Genomic DNA, 20,605 nt, shown 5'->3' on the forward strand with positions numbered 1-20,605 from the left:
CCCCCGCGTCCGGCGCGCGCCCCCGGCGCACAGCGCCCCTTCCCCAACGGGCAGGGCGCCCGGGGTCCGGGAGCGCGAATCCTTTTAGCCTCTCCCCCCAACCCGGAGCACCGCGCGAGGCAGTCGGCCGACTCCACCAGAGCCTGGGAAGGCGCGACCCCAAACCCCCGAGACTGGGGCTGGGGAGGGGGCGGCGCTGGCGCGGAAGGCACCCTCCCGGGGCGTCCTCGGCCTCCCATTGGCTCGCGGGCCCGCCGCTCGGCGTCCGGAGCCGGGGCTGGTGTGCGGAGCGCGGGGCGGGGCCTCCCCCAAGCCCGTCCCCCGGCGAGGGCGGAGGGAGGAGGAGGAGGAGGAGGAGGAGGAGGAGGAAGGGGGGGGCGGACACAAAACCTGCAAGGTTTTTTTTTTTTCTTTTGCATTTAATTAAAAAAAAAATTTTTTTTTTTTTTCAAACCCGAGGGGTCCTCCCCGGAGCGCGCGCGGGTCCGGGGCGCCCGGGCCGCGGCGCGGGGCGGCGGCAGGGGCCTGGCGGAGGCTGCCGGGCGGCCGCCATGCGATCAGGCAGTGCGCTGACCGGCCCGGCCGGTCGGCCCCTTCTGGGTCCTCCCTTTGCAGCCCGTGCGGGGCCGTCTCGGAGACCCCGCGCCGACGGCTGCTCAAACATCAGGGTGAGTTTCTCACAATGTAGCAATTTCTCTTTAAATCTCTTAACTCTCTCTACCTGCGAGTCGGGGCTGTGACAGGGCGCAAAAGCGAGGGGGGAGTGGGGGTTGGCGGCGAGGGTGTGTGTGGGGGGAGCCGGAGCCGGGGCCGAACCCACCCCCCCGACACTCACACACTCAGCCCCCCAACCGGGGCGCAGCGCCCGCTGCCTCTTCTTTTGCTCGGCGCCCACCACCCCCGGCAGCCCCCCCACCCCCCGCGTCTCTCCCACCATCACCGCCGCCCCGATCCTGCGGGGACCCCCCCCCCCCGGCTCCCCTGCCCAGACCCGGCGCCCGGTGCCTCCCCGGCCCTCCCGCCGGCTGCCGGGGATACAATGGAGCGGCGGAAAAACGAGACCTAACGTTCCACGGGGGGAGGGGCGGGGAGACCCCCTCCCCCGGCCCGGGGGGCCCCCCTCCTCTCACCCTGCTCCCCGCCTTTCCGAGAAGAAGAGGGCAATGGGGCAGCGGTTGGTGCTCTCCCGGCCGGAGGTGGCGAGCCTTCATCTCCCCCTCTCGCCCGTCCTCTGCGCCCCCTCCCCAAATCCCTGCTGGGGGTGCCCGGGAGAAACGGGGCCTCCGGCAGGCTGGGGAGGGATGGATGCGGAAGGAGGCCATTGGGTCTCCCCCTCCCCACCGCCCCTAAACAATGAAAGGAGTTGACTTGGTCCCCCACCCCCCCAGCGCTGAAGGGAGTTGACCCCCTCCCCCGCTAGCTGGCTGGTCCCGGAGGGGGCCGTTACGGGGAGGGGGAGGGAAGGGAGGGGAGCCTTACCCCTGTCACCTCCCGAGATTTGGGGCGGCCCCCCATCTCCACCCCCTCGGCCTGGGAATGGGAGGCACCAGGCCCAGCCCGGGCACCGCGCTCGGGTGGTGACCTTTAGACAAAGGCAACCCTTTCCCTGGGGTGAGCCCGGACGAGCCGGGCCCGCGGCCTCCCCGAGCCCCTGCGGAGGGCGGCCAGGCCCGCGGGCACCCGGAGGGAGGGATGGAGGAGGAGGGAGGAGGGATGGAACCATCTGGTTTTCCCATCCCTGGCTGCCCCTCGGCTGCTTCCCCGGCTCCTGTCACGGGCGGCCGCGGGGAGACGGGGGACCAGGGGCTGCCCAGGCCTCGGTCCGCGGCCAGCAGAGAACCGGGCGAGGAGCCGCGCCGGGGCTCCTGCTCGGGCTCCGGGCTCGGGGCTCGGGGGCCAGCGGCGATTGGAAGGTACGGTGGCTCCTTCCTCTCCGCGCCCCTTTGTTTTGCTTTGTGGTTCTGAGCAGCTGAACTTCCTGGGAGGTGGGGTCAGAGGCCGCCGTGTCAGCTCTCCCCGGGAGGCCGGGGTGACAGGTCCGAGCCCTCTGGTGTTCCCAGACCGTGGGCTGCAGTCCGTGCCCAGCCTCATGTCCGGACAATCAGCCCCTTTTGTCACACGGCCCTCCAATAGAATAATAACCATCTGGGGATGTACCGAGTGTTTGCGTTTCCCTCACGTCTCCTTTCTGCCGCCGCCTGTGGGGGGACACAGTTTGCTGGTTCTTTCTGTGCGCTTTCACCTGGGGTGGGCGTAAGGGGCTCGGGCAACTCTGACCTGCGGGGTGGTGGGAGAACAGGGGAGTTGGACAGTTCAGGAATCATCCCCTTCCCTCGTGCTGATGTCTGGTGGGACTTTCAGGGGCATGTTTACCTACCCCACCCTCCCCCAGGGCTCCCCCACTCCTAGAAGCCGGAAATAACAACATCTCTCTACCCGGGGAGCATTACGGATTGGCTTCTGCTACACACTGGCCACAGCCCCAGGAGGAAGTAGGGACAGTTATTAGTCCCATTTCGCAGACAGGCTAATGGAGGCTCAGAGAGGTTAAGCGAGTTGCCCAGGGTCACACAGCGCCAATTTGCAACCATTTCCGGTTTCTCCAACTCCGCTCAAAACTGTTAAGCTCTCCTGTACCCCTCTTTGGCACTTTGTCCTGTTGATTTCAGTTGACTTGGGTCTCAAATATCATAGTAACCTGGAAGAAGCTATTGTCGTGTTCCCCATCGTCATCCGGCATGCCCCCCCCCACTCCCCACCCCATGCTGGTTTCTGGGAAGGGGTAAAGACACCTGGACGTTGGGCCTGAGAGCAGAATCATTTCACCCGTGGCTGGAGCAGAGCGTTTCCCGGGAAGAGCTGAGACTTGGAGGTGTGTGGGCTGGGAAGGGGTGCCACAGGCCTGGCTGGGTGGGGGACTGGGGGACACCCGGGAGCTGGCCCCACCGTCATCCTTCTCCTGCACCTGAGCTGGGACTTGGCCCGGCTTCTGCTGCTTAAGCTCCGCCAGCAGGGACGCCGAGCTGCTGTTGGGGACCTTCATGGTCACTCTGCCCTGCCACCCTCTGTGGTGCCCTGGCAGAGACCCTTCTTGCCCATTCTCCCTGCGGCTGGCATCAGACCCCCTGCCCCACTCTGTAGCCTTCGGCAAGTCACTTGAGTCCCTAGTCCTCAGTTTCTTCATCTGCAGGTGACAATAATTATAGTTCCCTTAACTGACCTTGAGGTGGGTGAAAGTATTATCCAAATGTGTTATTTTTGTCATTCAGCAGATGGGATATGGCGTGCCTATAGGGGGTGGGGAAGAATGTTGGGTGCTGGGCATTTAAGGACCAGTAGCAAAAGGCCTGGAGGAGGTCCCTGTGGCCCCGGGGGGGGGGGGTGAGGGCCATCTGTAAATCCGTGACGTGCCCCCTGCCTGCCAGCTCTCTGAACGGGGACCCTTCCCCTTGAGCACAGACTGGTGCTGGATAAACATGGGGGTGGGGTTGCTGAGGGAGAGGGACCGGGGAGGGCCCAGCTCACCCAGTGAAGAGGGTAACCAGGGTCATCTCGCCATTTTACAGATGAGAAAACTGAGCCCGTGGAAAGCCCGTTCTTTGGCTGGGAGGGGACTCCAACCCAGACTGCAGGGGGTGGGAGAGAGTGGGAGAGGGGTTCCACATTTGTCAGCAGGGCTGGGGAGACAGTGTTTGGAGAGAGCCCTTGTGCCTTAGGTGCTGTCCTGTCTTCCCGAGATGAGAGGCGTAAGTCATAATAAATCCTTCGGGGTAGGAGGAGAGGGGCTGTAGGGCACATACAGGTCCCTCAAGCCTGAGCGTTTCCTGAAAATAGGAACTGATTTTTTTTTTTTTTTTTGAGTGGAGAAGCATGAGTAAGGCCCTAGAGGGACAGGCCTGGGCTCCACCCCCCTCCCTGCTGACTTCCTTCCCAGAGGCCTCTGGGGCCTTCCCCCAACCTTCCCTCGGGATCGTGGGGTCTTCCCCTCCCACCCCCAAAAGCTGTGGAAGGGGTCAGTGTCCAGCACTGAGCCCTGGTAGGAGGGTCCTGGGGTGGGGATAGGGGGGGTTCCCCAGGTTCCTCGGGGCCGCCTTTTAGCCCCAGGCCTAGCCACCAGTGAGGAGTTCCCGCCAGGCCTCCCAGCTCTCCCCTGTGGCTGTCTTGATTCCTGGTCTCAAGAATGCAGAGGGCTGCTGCTGGGGGGGGGGGGGGGGCGGCGGGGGGGAGTTAATTGGAAACAGGAAAACATGGCATTCCTTTCCAGCGGGCCTGGGCTTGGAAAGCAGTGAGGGGCTGCCTTTTCCCCCCCCATCCCGCCCTGCTGGGGAGAGGCGTAGGGGGCATGGTTATCTTGCTCTGGTCTCTTTTGGGTCTTCCCCTGCCAGGCACCCTCTCAATGGAAAGAAGTGACCTGAGCTACATCCGTGATGTACACCCCCCCCCCATCAGAATGATTTGCTCCCTACTAATCCCCTTGTCACATCTGAGTTTTGTCCCCCCTGTTGGAACATGGGGGGGCTGCCGGAGTTGGCTGCCCAGAGTAGGATGCTTCACCCCAGAGACACATGGGAAATGTTTGGTTGAATTGTCCCCAGGGATTCCCTCCCTCCTTGTTCCTTCTGAGTCCTCCCCTGCCTGGAGTGCCAGGCATTAGAATTTTGTCCCCATCGACTAAAGGCTTTGTGTCTCGGTGACATGCAAGAGTCCCCCAGCGGAGAGAGCGTTTTCTAAGACATTTCTCATTTGGTGACAATTAGTTTTGTGCCAGAGTTTGTGCATTCGTGGTGGCGTGGAATCCGTTGGCAGCGGAGGGCGCTTTTGTTCCTAAAGCTTCCTTGAGGGCCTACTGTGTGCCAGGGACCCAGTCCAGGAGGAGACTGGAGGCAAGTGTTGTCTCCAGGGCTGGGTTTGCCGCTGTGGGATTCAAGCAGTTCTGTCTGGGTGGTCTGTGAGGGCTTCAAGGAGGAAGCAGCTTCTTTCTGTCTGGTGTTTTGTTTTTTTTTTTTTTTCCTCCCTAAGTGGTACATGCACATGAGACATTCAAAATACCAAACATGGTAAGTCTTTCCCTCCTCCCTCCCCCCGGCGCCCCTGGCCCCTCAGACCCCCCCCCCCCCGAGGCAGCTCCCCAGTCCTGATGTTCCGTGCACTCACTTTTATAACGGTGTGTTTTTCTTTAAGAATATTGGTTTGGGGCGCCTGGGTGGCTCAGTCATTAAGCGGCTGCCTTTGGCTCAGGTCATGATGCCAGGGTCCCAGGATCGAGCCCCTCATTGGGCTCCCTGCCCTGCGGGGAGCCTCCTTCTCCCTCTCTGCTCATGCTCTCTCTCTGTCTCTCTCTGTCAAATAAATAAAATACTAAAAAGAATGTTTCTTTCACATGCCCTCCTCATTGCACTGCACATTGCTTTTTTTCACTTTCTTTCCCTGGGAGACTGTGTTGCACGGCAGAGGGAGGATTTCCTCCCTCTTTTTCTTGGCTGCGTGCTACTCTGTGGTGTGGGTGAATCCTCGTGTACTTAACACGCGTGCAGAAGCGTTTCCCAAAGCACAGCGCTGGAAGGCGGCATTCCCGGGTCATTGGGAATTAGGTATGCCTGTGGGATGTATTCCTAGAAGTGGGATCCCTGGATCAAGAGTCTGCAATTTGTCATTTAGTTGCTCCTCGGAGGTACCTTTGCAGATGTGCTTGGAAGAAGTCATTCCTCTCCTGCTCTGGTGTCTTTGCGTCTTGTGACCTCCTGGCATCTTCCTTTCTGCCCGTGGCCTGCGTTGTGTCCTTGCCACTTGGTATGGAGGTCAAGGGCCCAAGCTCTGGGAAGCCAACTGTCTGTGGGTTGGGACCCTTGCTCCGCCTCTTGCTGGTCAAATGGCGGCAGGCAAGGAGCTTGCTGGTTCTGGGCCTCCGTTTTCTCCTCTACTAAATGGGTTCATCTCAGTGCCAACTTTTGGAAGGTCTCGAGGATTATCTAACACCCATAAAGTGCGTAGATAGCCTTATCAATTATTGGCGGTGTTAGCTGTCCTTCTTTTGCAGTTCTTTCCCCTGGGGCCGGGACCTGCCAGATTCTTGGCTGTGAACCCTAATTGGCAGGCAGGGGAGGGAAGGCTTGCTTTTCCACTTAATTGTAGTGTGACCCAGGCCAAATGATCCCTCTTTTGGGTCTCAGTTTCCTTATCTGTAAAATGGGCCCACGATGGCTCCCTTGTAGGGTCTGCTGTGAGGGCTGAATGGGGCATCGCTGTCCCGAGCTGGGCCTACAGTAGGCTTTCGGAAACTAGCAACGGATGTTGCCCTTATATTCACTGTGATGACTGTTCTGCCGTGGGACCCATGCTGACTTCTGCACTCTGAAAGGTCTTCCTTGTCTTCCCCAAAGGCACATGGGGAACAATGTTGGCATAGTAAGCCGCATGGCAGCAGAGGGCACTGCTCTGGCATGAGGCGTGGCGGCGTGACCCTGGGAACAGACAGGGCTTCCCCGCTCTGTGCCTCAGTTTCCCCAACTGAAAGACCGCCTCCGGCTTCTCACGGACGTTCAGTGCCGAACACAATGCCTGGCACATGGCAGGTGCTCAAAAAATGTTAGCCCTGGGGGCTCCAGGCTGGCTCAGCTGGTAGAGCATATGACTCTTGATCTCTGGGTCATGAGTTCAAGTTCCACACTGGGCATGGAGCCTGCTTAAAAAAAAAATGTGGTGATGATGATGATGATGGTGATTAAGAAAAGTAGTAAAGTCTCCTGTGGGATCTGATACCCAGGTCCGTACTGCCTTCCCCCTAAACCGTGGGCAATCAATATTGGCATTTTAAATATTTGTTTATTTATTTGAGAGAGAGAGAGTGAGGCAGGGGGAAGGGGCAGAGGGAGAGAGAATCTCAAGCAGATTCCTCGCTGAACACTGACCCCCCGATGCAGAGCTTGATCCCGTGACCCTGAGATCATGACCTGAGCAGAAATCAAGAGTTGGCCGCCCAACCAACTGAGCCACCCAGGCACCCCAGCATGGAGATTATATATATATATATATATATATATATATATATATATATATATATTTTTTTTTTTTTTTTAAAGATTTTATTCATTTGACAGAGAGAGACACAGCGAGAGAGGGAATGCAAGCAAGGGGAGTGGGAGAGGGAGAAGCAGGCCTCCCGCCGAGCGGAGAGCCCGATGCGGGACTCAATCCCAGGACCCCGGGACCATGACCTGAGCCGAAGGCAGACGCCCAACGACTGAGCCACCCAGGCACCCCTAGCATGGAGATTTTAAAGCACCCATCGAGCGTTGAGAGAATAGCATAATCAGCCCCTCTGTGCCCATCACCAGCTTCAACAGATTTCTGCTGATCTTTTTTTTTTTCTGTTACCCCACCCCCTACTCTGCACTTTTTTTTTGTTCTCTTCTGCTGGATACTTTTAAGCAAATTCCAGACGATATATCATTTCAATTATATTACTAATGGTATTGCTATATCTGGGGTCCAGAATCGGTTTCACCATCTCCAGGATCTGTCCTGTTCTGTGAGGGAGGAGACATGAAGCCCATTTCCCAGGTTGGGGAAACTGAGGTGGCGGGGAGTGGGCTTTGGCCAGATTGTCTTTTCTCTGTGTTCCCTTCTTTGGGACCTTGGTGAGGTCCCTGTCTTGGCCACCCCGGGCCTTGGACCCTGGGGGCTGTTTCCGATTACACAGGTTTGGGATTTACCCCTGGATATGTACAGTGTGGCCTCGGTTCTGCTGTTTGGTGCAGAAATTGTCCCCGTAACGGGCGAGTCGGAGAAGTTGGGCCAGTGCAAGGTGATGGACAGGATGATCCCAGAGGTGAGGGTAACTGGGTCGGCTGCCCTGGTTTGCATCCTCTTGCTGCCCTTCTAATCTTATGACTTGGGGCAAGTTATTTCCCTTCTCTAAACCCAGGTTGGAGAACCAGGGGCACAGGAATAATAAGAGACGCTTCCTCTGAGAGCCTTTGCATCCCTTTTGTAAGTCGCGCGTGGAAAAGCGTTCTACAATTGCCTGGCTCCGAGGAGGCGCTCGGCAGCCGGTGGTGGTCATTGTCATTGTCGCTTTTGTTAATTATTCTGTGTGTACTTGGACTGTGTGTAACCAGATGTTCTTTCTAGGGGTAAGAGGGTAAAAGGAAGGGTCCCTGGAGCCCCGGCCAGGTTCAGCCGCCTCTGTCCCCTCCTCTTGGCCACTCCATCCCTCTGTACTTCCCCTTCCAAGTGCTTCTTATGCTTGCAGGGGCTGCAGGGCTGCTGACTTCTAGGTGACCCCCCCCCCCTTTTCCCAGCCTGGGTCCCCTAGGCCCCAGCCTGGCAGCCTTGGAAGCAGAGAGAGAGGAGAATGTCTGTCTACGGCTGCCAGATCCTCGTTCATGACCCCTGGGGCCCTGGGGGGGAGCCCCTAGTGCTTTGCAACCTGGAGGCAAAGGGTGGCTCATCCCCCCCAGGACACCTGCAGGTTGTAGCTCCCAGGAGCCCCCTCTCCAAAGGATGGGTGCTACCTCTTGTCCCCTGTGTGGTGCTGGGCAGGCAGGTGCCTACAGCTCCTGCCTCACCGAGGGGTTGTGACATTTTGCTGCGCTGACACCTCCCTCCTGTCCTTTGTAGGACCTCAGCCATCCTCGAACATGGAGCCCCCGCCCCCCCAGGCTGGGTGAGGGGGGTTCGTAGCTCTTTACCCTCTCCTGCCAAACTCTTGCCACACTGGCCCGACTTCTCCCCAGAATGTGCCCAGTGACCTCCCTGTTGTGTTCGCGGGAAGGAGTCGTACGTACGTGTGCATGACGTCCCCCCGTCCTGTCAGTGAAGGATAATTTACATGCGATCAAGTGCGGAGTCGAAGTGTGCATCTTGATGAGTCTTGGCAAACGTGGTCACCTGTGTCACCCACACCCCCATCAAGATCCAGAACGTTTGCGTCACGGCCCAGAAGTCCCCTTGTTGCCCTTCCCTGCCCACAGCTGCTCGGCGGCGCTGGTCCTCTTTGTCAGTCGAGGTGGATCCACGTGGCCCCTTCTCCAATTTTACAGACTATTACGGTGTGTGGTCCTTTGAGTTGAGCATCTCTGGCTCAGCGGCATCATTTTAAGCTTCAGCCGTATTGTGGGCATCCAGAAGGCCTTCTCTTTTCTCATGGAGCAGGAGTGCATGGGAAGGTTTTTACCTCCTTTTCTCTCAGCAGAGAGAGACCCCCTCCCCCAGGAAGTCTCAGCCTCCAGACATCTCTCGCCTGGCTACCCTGCCCAGGCCCCAGTTCACTGCCTGGCCCCCCGTGGCCCCCTTGGGATGTAGTAGGTCTTCTGTGAGCTCTTCTTCAGGCCTGGCTTTCTCACTAGACTCTAAACTGCAGTAGGACAGAAACAGTATGCTCCGTGTTCTCAGCTCCTGGCATGCAGTTGAGCCCCGATGTTTGTTGAGTGACTGACTGAATGGTGGGCATATCACAGGGGTAGAGAGAGGAGAGTACAGAGCCTGTGTTTGGAATCCCTGTGCTGTTTCTCAAAACAGTGACGTACCGGCTTCCAGATCACCAGAGGTGTTTGTGAAAAGTGCCCATCCCAGGGCCCCAGCGTGCAGGCACCACACCTGGGACAGGGAGCCATGGGTCTTCCAGCCACACTGGACCCTCCTTCCATGGACATTGTCTATCCTGCCGTCGCCGCCTCCTCAATGCCTAGTCCGCGATCCCTGCATGCTCGCCAGTGGGAATCAAGCCTGTGGGGCACATCAGGACTGTGGCCAGCCCTTTGCCCTTGCCTGAGCTCGCCCCCCTTCCACAGTCCTGTTTCATTTAGACCTTTCAGAAGCAGGGGAGCATTATCCCCATGTGTCAGGGGCACACTGAGCCAACTTCTGGGCCTGCTCTTCGGCCGCCCCCCATGTTGCTCCTTGCCCATCAGATCTGTTCCTTCTCCTGCTGCGGTGCGCCGTCTGGGGCCATCATCGTAGCTTAAAATTCTCCCCAGGGCTAGACCCCTGGCTTGCCACCACTTCCCTGTCACACAGGCAGCAAGAAGTGAAGTGACTTGTCCAAGGTCACACAGCTAGCCGCTGGCAGAGCAAAGGTTTAAATCCAGGTACATGCCTCCGATTAACTCCGACCCACACAGCGGGTCACCTGTGTGCCTGACCCCAGAGCTCTGCCCTCGGGAACAGGGGAGGGAGGGAAGCCACAAACACACCCATCCTCCCTGCAAGGTGAGATGCGTATCTCGGGGATGCCTGCTGAGCTGGGGGAGGTCAGGAGGAGGCATCAGGCCAGGCTTCCTGGAGGAGGGGGTTTCTGGGGGCAGGCTTTGGGCTCAAGGCCATTCCCAGCAGAGAGAAGGCACAGTGGTTGGTAGATGTTGGGATGCTTTGCACAAAGGTCATCAGCCTGAGCAACTGGATAGATGCAGGTGCCCTCTCTTGAGACGGGTAGAGGCATCTATAGTTTGAGGAGCACAAACCCCAGAGAGTGAGGCTCTAACACTCTCGCGGGTGGTGGAGGGACGCAGAGGGGTGAGAGATGCAGAATGGATGAGCTGTCGGGGTCACGAGTGAGAGATGGTGACACTGAGTGATCAGTCCCAGGGATGGGAAAAGTTCCCCAGGGAGAGGACAGGAGAGAGTCCAGAATCAGCTCAACCATGTGTTGGCAGAACTTCTGTGGCCAAAACAGAGGGAGAGGAGGGTTGGAATCAGGCACCGTCCCTCTCTCAGGAGCAAAGGGAGAGAGCTTCTAGAAAGGTCTTAGCTTAAATGGACTTGAGGGGGGCTTCCTGGGTCTGAGAGGTAGGTAGGGGCAGGAGCCAGACTGGAATACGGTGAGGACCTACAGGAAGGGGAAGGATGGCATCATGGATGGCTGGATAGATGGATGGAAGGAAGGAAGGAAGGGAGGAAGGAAGACAGGAAGACGAGAGCTCTTGGCAGCCAGACCTTTAACAAAAATAAAATCTTACTACACTCTTTGGCTCCCTAGTGCCCTCAGGTAAGTCTCCTCTTCTGACAAAACCCTAGTCTGGTGGCCTGGATTTCCCCGACCTCTTTCACCTTGCCTTCTCAGTGCCCCAAGCTCTTTCCTGCCTCTCCAGACCTTTGCCCTTGCTGTGCCCTCTACCTGCAGTGATCTTCCCCAACTCCTTCCTGTCTCCAGCAGGCCTCTGCTTATATACCCGCTCTTCCAGGAAGCCTTCCTTGACAACCGCATCCCACTTCCTTCACTTCACTGAGCTTGTTTCCGTGTTAGGATTCATCCCCAGGACCTGACTCAGAATAAGCCTGTAATCAGGGTTTACTGAAGCAGTGAGGGCCAGGCAACCTTTACGTGGATCGTGAGGTGCGCACATTGGATCGGTTTTTTAGGAGCTGAGCAGGCTTAGAGCCTCAGGAGAGAAAAGGAAAGGAGTGAAAGCAGATTCTAGAAGAGCAGGAGGTGGGGTGGTACTGGGTGGGGCTCAGGAGTGAGGTTTTCTCAAAGGTCAGGAGGTGAGGAGCAGGGTGTGAAGGCAGAAGAAAGATGTGCCGTTGGGAAGGGGTTCCGGGGGCCAGCATGGGGCTGCTTGGGGACAGGAGCAGAGGTGGCCTGGGGTGGGGTGCGGGGTGGCCCACAGTGTTGCCAGCTGGTGGCTGGGGGCGAGCCTTCCTGCCTGGGAGAGTCACCTTTTATTTCTTTGGGGCCAAGGTCTTAAGAGCATGTGGTTGTTCTCAATCTGGGAGAAGGAGGTTTAGGTCCTTTTGAGAACCTGCTCAGAGGCCAATCAGGCCTTTCCCCAGAGAACCACACACTTGACTCCACATCCCAGCATTTGGCCAAGGAGTTCAGGGAGTTGTGGATCCAGTTAAGAGCTTTACACAGGTTGTCCCCATAGCAACAGTAGTAACAGCCAGCACTGTCCCAGGCACTGGGCTAGGCCCTTTACAGGTACTGACTCATTGCACAGGACGACCTGCGGAGGTAGGTGAGTGAGCATCCCCATTTTACAGATGAGAAAGTTAAGGCCCAGAGCGGTTAAGTGACTTGCCCAGTCACACAGCTGTTAACCGGCAGAGTTCGGATTCCGCCCTCCCCGCCCGGTGGTCTGGCCCCGCCACAGCCCAGGTCTTTAGCTGTGAACCTTGCTGCTTCCTGGTTACAGCCCTCCCCCCCCCCCCCCCCCCCCCCCCCCCCCGCCATGAGCAAGAGCCCACAATCCCGGAAGCTGCCCTTCCCCCCACCACCGCCCTCGACCTTACCCCGGTTTGCCCTGAGATCCAGCTTGGGCCTCAGCTGAGCCTTCGGAGGCTCGGGCTCAGTGGGGCACCATCCCTCCCTCCTCTTTCTCTTTTTACCCTCTGTTGTGTCTTCATTAGCATAAGCGAGGAGGCCGCCCAGCTTCCTCCAGACGGCGGATGTGTTTGTGAGCTTGCTTGTGAGCTGATGTGAGTCAGCCAGACCTGCGAGGGGCGGAGGGTCAGGACTCCAGGCAGCGCTGGCCCGGAGCCACCCGCGAGACGGGGAGCCAGGGCCCTCCAGCTCTCTGAGCCTCAGTTTCCCCATCAGTCAGCGAGAGGGGCCCGACGCCTTCCCCCGCAGAGGCTCGGTGACATCACCCGTCAACAGAAGCACTGCAGTTATGGCAGTCCCCGGTAGGCCTCGTAGGTGTTTGGAAATGCAGAATATTTCAGACGGGGAGCCCACACCGGGTAACGTGAACACCCGCCTGGCCGTGCCCCCGAATGAGTGAGACAGGAAGAAAAAAAAAAGATGGTTGTCAGAGACATTTGGAGGTTGGAATCGTAGATACGGGGTCGTAGATCTAAAATACCTAGCTGGGGGCGCCTGGGTGGCTCAGTCGTTAAGCGTCTGCCTTCAGCTCAGGTCATGATCCCAGGGTCCTGGGATCGAGCCCCGCATCGGGCTCCGTGCTCCACGGGGAAGCCTGCTTCTCCCTCTCCCACTCCCCCTGCTTGTGTTCCCTCTCTCGCTGTGTCTCTCTCTGTCAAATAAATAAAATCAATAAAAATAAAAAAATAAAATAAAATACCTAGCTGGTGGGACCCTCCGTGGAGTCTGATTGAGCTCACGTGTGCTCAAGTGTGTGGTGCCCCATAAGCATGTTGTAAGCGCTGCAGTCTATTGCCGCCTCTGCTCTGGGCTGTTACTGTTACCAGCCAGCCTTTAGTCTGGACCTACTGCTGCAGACAGCTTGGGCTGTGCCCGAGACCCACAGTTACTCAAACCCGAATTGGTTTCTGACAAGCTCCCCCGGGTGGGCGGGGAAGGGGGTGGCGGCGGGGCGGGGATCCACACACTTGAATAGCACGGTGTCCAGTGGCTATTGAACGGTGTCTGAGTTGCTTCCAGGGTCCTGCAAATGGGATGGACACGTGGGGCCCCGAGGCTAAAATAGGATTCCTTAACTCTTAGCTTTTGCGGGTGGCTGTGTATGAATTATACAAGGAAGAAAGGCGTGTAAGTAACACCGTGATCGTCTTTTTACTGCCCCCCCATTCCTTCCCTCTCCACCAAGAGACTCTGCGAGGAATTTGGGGTTCATTCAGCTGCTCTTCTTGTTTTTTTCCCTTTGATCGCACAGACTGTGTGGATTCTTCCACACCTTACTTTTATGTGTTTATCGATCTGAATCTTTTTTTCCAATTGAAGTGAAGTATGGTCAGCGTGCAATATCATAGGGGTTTCCACCCGTATTAGTACAACATAGCGATTTGACAATTCTTTGTGTTACAGAATGCTCATCACAGTACATGTAGTTACCACACAGAGTTGTTACGATATTATTCACAATATTCCCTATGCCGTACTTTTCGTCCCCGTGACCTGTTTCGTCTGCCCCCCACTCCCGGACGTCTTACTTTTTATTTTTATTATTTTTATTTTTATTTTTATTTTTTTTAAAGATTTTATTTATTTTTTGACAGAGACACAGCGAGAGAGGGAACACAAGCAGGGGAGGTGGGAGAGGGAGAAGCAGGCTTCCCGCAGAGCAGGGAGCCCGATGCGGGGCTCGATCCCAGGACCCTGGGATCATGACCTGAGCCGAAGGCAGACGCTTAACGACTGAGCCACCCAGGCGCCCCACGTCTTACTTTTTAAATTGAACAAATGTCTTAGAGTTGGTTCCGTGTCTGTAGTCTAGAATCCCATTCTTTTAGCAGCTGAGGAGCCTTCCCTAAATTATTTAACCTCCACTCTGCCGAGGCCCTTTATAGTTTAGTTCCAATTTTTGCTGTGAGCCTATTTGTGTCTTTACATTTAAAGTGTGTCTCTGGCAGATAGCATACAGTCTGAGAGTCTCCATCTGATGATTGGAATGTTGAGACCAGCATCTACTATTTATTAGTAGAAATAAAATGCTAGCCGCTTACACGCTATTTTATTGTATTTTAATTACTTAATTATTTACTTAGAGGGCTTGGGGGTGGGGGCAGGGCAGAGAGAGAGAAAATCCTAAGCAGGCTCCACGCCCAGAGCAGAGCCTGATGCGGGCCTCGATCTCATGACCCTGAGATCATGACTTGAGCCGAAATCAAGAGTCGAAGGCTTAACCCACTGAGCCACCCAGGCGCCCCTTACATGTTATCTTAAATTTTCTAGTAGGCACAGTAGAAAGAAACAGGGAAAACTAAAGGGAGTATATTTTATATAAACTAATATATCCAAAATACTATTATACTGACATGTGATCAATGTAGAAATCATTGAGATATTTACATTCTTTTTATTGCGGTAAGATACATGGAACATACAATTTACCATTTTAAGTATATTTTTTAAAGATTTTATTTATTGGTGAGAGAGAGCGCGTGGGCACGCGCACAGGAGTGGGAGGAGGGGCAGAGGGAGAGGGAGAAGCAGGCTCCCCACTGAGCAGGGAGCCCGATGTGGGGCTCGATCCCAGGACCCCGGGATCATGACCTGAGCTGAAGGCAGACGCTTAACCGAGCCACCCAGGCGCCCCCCGTTTTAACTGTTTTTAAGGGTATGATTCAGTGTCAAGTCTGTTTCTAGCGTTGTGCAACCATCACCACTCTCCATTCCAGAACTTGTTCTTCATTCCAAACAGAAACTCTCTACCCATTAAACACGCCTTCTCCCCTCATCCGCTCGGAGCCTCTGTTCTCCTTTCTGTCCCCATGAATTTGCCTTCCCTCGGCACCTCACAGAAGTGTAATCATACAGTATTCATCCTTCTGTGTCTGGCTTCTTTCACTCAGCGTCATGTCCTCAGGGTTCATCCATGCTACAGCCTGGATTGGTGTTCATTTCCTTTTTAAGGCTGAATAATAGTCCGTTGTCTGTATACACCCCCTTTTGTTCATCCGTTCATGCTTCGATGGCCATTTGGGTTGTGTCCACCTGTTGGCTATTGTGAATACTGCTGCTGTGAACGTTGATGTACATCATCTGAGTCCCTGCTTTCAGGTCTTTTGGACGTATACCTAGGCATGGGACGGCTGCATCCTGTGGGAGTTCTATTTTGAACTTGGAAGAAGAACTGCTGATTTTCACAGTGGCCGCACCATTTCTTGTTCCCACCAGCAATGCATCAGGGTTCCAATTTCTTTCTTTCTTTCTTTTTTTTTTTAAAGTAGACTCCATGCCCAATGTGGGCCTTGAACTCATGACCCTGCGGTCAAGAGTTGCGTTCTGTATGAACTGAGCCAGCCAGGCGCCCCAAGAGTTCCAATTTCTTCACATCTTCGCCAGCACCTGTTATACCATCTCCCCCTCCCCTGACTAAATTTTTGAAATCGGTGTATATTTTATACATAGCACATCTCCGTTTGGACTAGCTGCATGTCAAGTGCTTGGCAGTCATGTGAGTCTGCTCAGCGTGATCAGCCCCCTTTAGACCATTTACGTTTATGGTCCTTATTGATGTGGCTGGATTTAAATCTTCCATCTTGCCATTTGTTTTCTGTTTATTGCCTATGTTTTTTTGTGCCTTTTCTTTTCATCCCCTGCCGCCTTAAGATTAAATGAGTGTTTTAGTATCCCATCTTCTCTCCATTATTAGCTGATTCATGCTACCTCTTTGTTGTTCTGGAGATTTCATTTTGTGCCTTCGACTACCCTGTGGGCTTCGATTCTTAGTAAGGTGGGAGCCATGGGAGGCTTTTGAGCTGGGGAGTGACCCGACCTAACATTTCTGTATCCACACTTTTGTATTCAGTCACTTGTGCTAGAGTGTTTCTACCGGCCAGATTCCTGGAACAGGCATTGCTAAGGCAGAGGGAAGCGTGCATTTAGACTTGGGTGAGCCCTGCCAAATTGCATTCCAGAAAGGCTTTACCATTCTCACCCCTTGCAAACAGCAGCCAGGATTTATTGAGTGGCTGCTCGGTGCCAGGCCCCTGCCGGGCCCTAGGGACACTGGTGAGAAACAGCCCGGGTCCTGCTGCTTACATGATTCTCAGGCCTCGAGTCCCAGGCCAGCTTCTGGAGCTGCCTCTGAGCTCAAAGGAAGGAGAAGCTTTCACAGGAACCAAAAAAGGAGTGGAGAGGCCAGAGAATATTCTAGGTGGTGGAGGAGGTCTGGCACGTCCCAGGTGGCCTTAGAGCTAGCTGGATCAGGAGACGTACTGTATCAGTCTGGGGACCCCATGTGTGGGCTCCCCATCAGTGTGGGGCACATTGGGGTGCTGTTGAGGAGTAAACTAATAGTACCTCCCTTGTGGGGCTTTGTTTGGGAAGATTTCACGGGAAGGCAGAGAGCACAGGGGTTGGTGTTTGACTGGATTATTACCAGAGGGGGGGGGATCAGCATAGGAACAAGTCGATCTGACGGGCCTGACCCAAGTTTTAGACAGTGTTTAAGGCCTGTGTCAGATAATCTTGGGCTTGGGGTCCCAGCTCTCTCTTTCCTCAGGCAGGTTACTCCAGATCTGTTTATTTTTTTTTTTTTAAAGATTTTATTTATTTATTTGACAGAGAGAGACACAGAGAGAGAGGGAACACAAGCAGGGGGAGTGGGAGAGGGAGAAGCAGGCTTCCCACCCAGCAGGAAGCCCGATGCAGGGCTCTATCCCAGGACCCTGGGACCATGACCCGAGCCGAAGGCAGCCATTTAACGACTGAGCCACCCAGGCACCCGTCTCCAGATCTCTTTTAAAAGAGGATAAAAGGGGCGCCTGGGTGGCTCAGTTGGTTGGGCGACTGCCTTCGGCTCAGGTCATGATCCTGGAGTCCCTGGATCGAGTCCCGCATCGGGCTCCCTGCTCGGCAGGGAGTCTGCTTCGTCCTCTGACCCTATCCCCTCTCGTGTGTTCTCTCTCTCTCATTCTCTCTCTCTCAAATAAATAAATAAAATCTTAAAAGAAAAAAAAAAAAGAGGATAAAAGTAGGGGCGCCTGGGCGCCTGGGTGGCTCAGTTGGTTAAGCGACTGCCTTCGGCTCAGGTCATGATCCTGGAGTCCCTGGATCGAGTCCCGCATCAGGCTCCCTGCTCGGCAGGGAGCCTGCTTCTCCCTCTGACCCTCCCCCCTCTCATGTGCTCTCTCTCTCTCTCTCTCTCATTCTCTCTATCTCAAATAAATAAATAAAAAAAAAAATCTTTAAAAAAAAAAAAAAAAAAAAAAAGTAGGGGCGCCTGGGTGGCTCAGTCGGCTGAGCATCCCGCTCTTGACTTTGGCTCAGGTCGTGATCTAGGAGCTGTGAGATCGCCGCCCGCTTGGGGCTCTGCGCTGGACTTGGAGCCTGTTGGAGCCTGCTTGGGGTTCTCTCTCTCCCTCTGCCCCTCCCCACTCGCTTGCTCTCAAAAAAAAAAAAAAAAAAGAGGCTAGAAGTAGAAGCCGCCTTCCTCCCAGGAGTGTGACAAGGGTCCTTGTCACTGCGATGCTGTCAGCACAGAGCCTAGTACCCGCCAGGACCACAGTAAGGCTCGGTAGAGCTTAGCTGCTTTTACTATTGCACTTGGCATTGTTGTCTGCATTCGCTCAAGGCCTGTAGGGGAACAGCCAGATCCTTCCTTGTCCCCCAGGACACTTGCCCAGGGTCAGAGAGCATTGCAGAGCCGGGAGTTGAAGCCAGGTTTGTCTAAACCAGAGCCGGTGGGCTGCCTCCTGCTGGGCCTTCGGGGAGCCTCCTGGGTTAGCTCACGAAGATTCTCACCCACGGGGCCTCGGTGGGCAGCAAGACCTGACCTGAAGCCAGGCTGTTTATAGTCTGTCTTTATTGTGCTGCGTGTGACCGTTCATATGTTTGGCTGCAGAAATACTAGTGTTTGATTACAAGGTGCCGCCTCGGAGCTGAGCGTGTTCGAGGAGAGATGTGTACACACTCTATCCACCTGCAGAAAAGCTGCATTTTGGAACACATCTCACCTCCGGGGTTTTGAAGGAAGGATCGGGAACCCACTCAATTGCGTGTAGGGGTTGCGCGGTGCACGCACCGCTCGGCGTCTTCCTGCACTCTGCTGGATTATATTTACTACTTGTGTTCTCCGCTCGTTGCTAGACGATTCTAATGAGCAGCCGTGTCAAGCCTTGACGGGGTCTGCAGGCGAGGAAGCAGGGTGGGCGGCACGAGTGGGCGGTGCGGCTTCTCGAAACCCGTTCTCCGAGAGCTGCTGAGCCTGGAGTCTGTGTCGGGCTGTGGCTGGTGTTGAGGGAGGAAGGGGGGATGGAGTGATGGGCCAGAGGGGGGGCCTGCCCTTGAGGCAGATGCTCCTTGTGGGGCCAGATCTGTGGGAACTGGGAGAGAGAGGCCAACTCCCATAAATGTCAGGTAGTGGGATTAAGGGCGGGCTTGCCAGGGCGGGGATCTTATTCCCTTTCCCCCTTGGTTTCTGGCACTTTGTGTCCAGTCTCTATCCCTCTGCTGAGCTCCCTACCGGCTTGTTTACTAGGCACCCCAGATTTAACGTGTCCAACACCCAGCTCCCCATCTCTCGCCCACCCCAAAACCAAAACCGAAACCAAACCCCAAACCCAACCCAAACCAAGCCTGCTCCCTCTGGGCTGTCACCGTCTCTCAATGGCAGTGCGATCCTCCCAGTGGCCTGGGTTCAGTACTTTGGCATCATCTCTGATGCTTCTTTCTCTCTCTCTTTTAAATTTAAATTTAATTTTTTTTAAAGATTTTATTTATTTGAGAGAGAGAGAGAAAAAGCACAAGCAGGGGGAGCGGCAGAGGGAGAGGGAGGAGCAGGCTCCCTGCTGAGCAGGGAGCCAGATGCGGGGCTCGATCCCAGGACCCCAGGATCATGACCTGAGCCGAAGGCAGACGCCTAACGACTGAGCCACCCAGGTGCCCCTAAATTTTAATTTTTTTTTTTATTCTAGGAAACAACACATAACATAAAACTTAACCATCTTAAACCTTTCGAAGTGTACCGTTTAGTAGCATTAAGTATATTCACGTTGTCGAATTGGTGTTTTCTTCTTCTCCTCTCTTCTGTACCAGGTCAGTCCCACAGTGTGGCCTGGCCAGAATCTGGCCTCGTCTCCCCTCCTCCACTGCCCCCAGCCACTGTCACCTCCCACCTGCACCATCACCTCTCCTCCTCCTCCTGGTGCTCCCACCACCCCATGCCCCCCAGACGGCAGAGGGACCCCGTTGTAACCTGAGGCCGCTCACGTCCCTCCCATCACTCAGAGTAAGAGCCAGAGTCCTTACAGTGGCCGCGAGCTCCTCTGTCCAGTGCAGTAGCCACGGGCCACGTGTGACATACACCCTAGATTTTAAAGTCTTAGAATGAAGTGCGTAGGGGGGATAAATGCTCTCATTAATAATTATTTTTATATTGATTACACATGGAAATGATCATGTTTGTAAATATCAGGTTACATACAATATATTATTAAAATGAACATATTTAGGGGTGTCTGGGTGTCTCAGTCATTTGAACATCCGACTCTTGATTTCAGCTCAGGTCAGGATCTCACAGTGGTGAGATCGAGCCCCATGTCAGGCTCTGTGCTGGGCAGCATGGAGCCTGCTTAAGATTTTCTCTCTCCCTCTGCCCCTCTCCCTCATTAAATTAAATTAAATTAACATTTAAGCTCACTTGCTCTTTTCGCTAGAAGTTTTTTTTTTTTTTTAAGATTTTATTTATTTATTTGACAGAGAGAGACACAGCGAGAGAGGGAACACAAGCAGGGGGAGTGGGAGAGGGAGAAGCAGGCTTCCCACTGAGCAGGGAGCCCGATGCGGGGCTCGATCCCAGGACCCTGGGATCATGACCCGAGCCGAAGGCAGACACTTAACGACTGAGCCGCCCAGGCGCTCCTCGCTAGAAAATTTTTAATGACATAGGTGACTCGCATCATATTTCTCTTGGGCAGCCCTGGTTTAGAAGGTGCCTCTCTAAAGTCACTGAAGGAACAAATGAATTAACATATGTACAGCTTTTAGAACAGTGCCTGATAGATCCAACACGATATGAGTAAAGCGTTAGCTGCTTTGTAATTATGGTAAGATAGGCATAACATAAAATTTACCATTTTCACCTTTTTTAAGTGTACAATTGAGTGGCACTAAGTACCCTCACGGTGTTGTGCGATTATCACCCCTGTCCATTTCCAGAATGTTCTCATCATTCCAAACAGAAACTCTGTACCCATTACTCAGCAACTCCCCATTCCCCCTCCCACCAGCCCCTGGTAACCT

The 20,605-nt window shown here is 54.9% G+C and overlaps 1 protein-coding gene and 1 long non-coding RNA gene across 7 annotated transcripts in view; one reads left to right on the plus strand and one right to left on the minus strand.

Annotated features, from left to right (window-relative positions):
* LOC144380225 (uncharacterized) overlaps positions 1 to 12,164 on the minus strand; it is a 168,511-nt gene extending 156,347 nt beyond the window's left edge. The window contains exon 1 of the long non-coding RNA XR_013444162.1: positions 12,130 to 12,164. This is a non-coding gene — a long non-coding RNA (uncharacterized LOC144380225). The remainder of the gene's footprint in view (positions 1 to 12,129) is intronic.
* Positions 1 to 20,605, plus strand: part of BICRA (BRD4 interacting chromatin remodeling complex associated protein) — a 79,855-nt gene that overhangs the window by 913 nt on the left and 58,337 nt on the right. For 2 of the 6 annotated variants that reach the window (XM_078062760.1, XM_036114091.2), the window contains exon 1: positions 415 to 668. The exons of 1 other annotated variant lie outside the window; for it this stretch is intronic. The gene's annotated coding sequence lies outside the window, so the exon portion shown is untranslated. Of the gene's footprint in view, positions 1 to 414; positions 669 to 20,605 lie in introns of those variants that run through there. 3 more of the 6 variants (XM_036114090.2, XM_036114087.2, XM_078062761.1) reach the window with 2 other exon arrangements.

The sequence above is a fragment of the Halichoerus grypus genome, chromosome 15, assembly GCF_964656455.1.
Source record: "Halichoerus grypus chromosome 15, mHalGry1.hap1.1, whole genome shotgun sequence".
NCBI classification, from domain to species: domain Eukaryota; kingdom Metazoa; phylum Chordata; class Mammalia; order Carnivora; family Phocidae; genus Halichoerus; species Halichoerus grypus.